This window comes from Gracilinanus agilis, chromosome 2, assembly GCF_016433145.1.
Source record: "Gracilinanus agilis isolate LMUSP501 chromosome 2, AgileGrace, whole genome shotgun sequence".
Taxonomy (NCBI): Eukaryota; Metazoa; Chordata; class Mammalia; order Didelphimorphia; family Didelphidae; genus Gracilinanus; species Gracilinanus agilis.
In genome coordinates this window covers 559,616,013-559,617,057 of record NC_058131.1, presented here as the reverse complement: position 1 = coordinate 559,617,057, position 1,045 = coordinate 559,616,013, and positions in this window count along the sequence as shown.

Sequence of the window (1,045 nt, the reverse complement as noted above, 5' to 3'; positions counted from 1 at the left end):
AGGTGCCAGGAATAGGTATTCCAACCTCAGGAGTTTCAACGGCTGGATGTTTGAGTGAGAAGAACCCTGGAGGCCAGGAATACAGGACGGGTATGATAGCCAGCCCAACAGCGAGGTCTCAAGGAACCTAGAGTGGTCATTGGGAGCGACGATGAGGACCAGCAGGGATGCCCTTTGGCCTCTGGACAGGCCCTCGGAGGGACTGATACTGTGTACAATATGAACTAAGTTTCAAGCCAAATCAGCCCCCAAAGACCAAATCAGTATGTGAATGGGGCAGGGGAATTATGCCCCCCAACTCTTTAGATTTGGGGTGAAATGTTGGATCATTTGTACTTGTGAAATAAATATCCCTTTGCTAAAGTTACTCTGTGTTAAGTGGTTAAATAGTATTGTGCTACTCCTTTACACCCCCCCAGAATGGGGAGAACACAGTTTATGGGAGCTCAAACCAATGGCAGGGAAAAAAAGACACCCACAAACCCCTCAGGGAACCCTGGAACCCTGAGGGGTGGATGCAGCCCTCTGACGTTGGAAGAATGGGGCCAGAGCATACAACAAATCACAGATCCCATTTTCAGTGTTTCAGTATATTTGAGGTATTCTTTCCTCTTGATAATATTCTAGAGGGCAGGGACTGTTTTATTTCTGTCTTTATATTGCTAGCAACCATCAAAATGCCTGTTACATAGAGCACTTAAATGTCTGTTGAACTGAATTGTTTAAAAAAAAAGGCTTATCATTTAAAGGGAAGGTGCTATTTCTGCTCCTTGGTAGATTTAGAGTTAAGAAAAAAGACATCAGTTCAAATCTTATGGTGGGGCCACTTAACCTCTCTCAGTCTTAATTTTCTCATCTATAAAATGGGGGTAATAATAGCACCTACCAGAACCAAGTGAAATTATATAAAAAAAGCAATTGGCCAAACCTTCAAGCATTATACAAATTCTATTATTGAAATGATAAAAATTAATAGGAATAAAATCCCTTGACTAATAAGAGTAATTGCATTTTCATTTTTTTGGAATAATTCTTCTGCACTCCC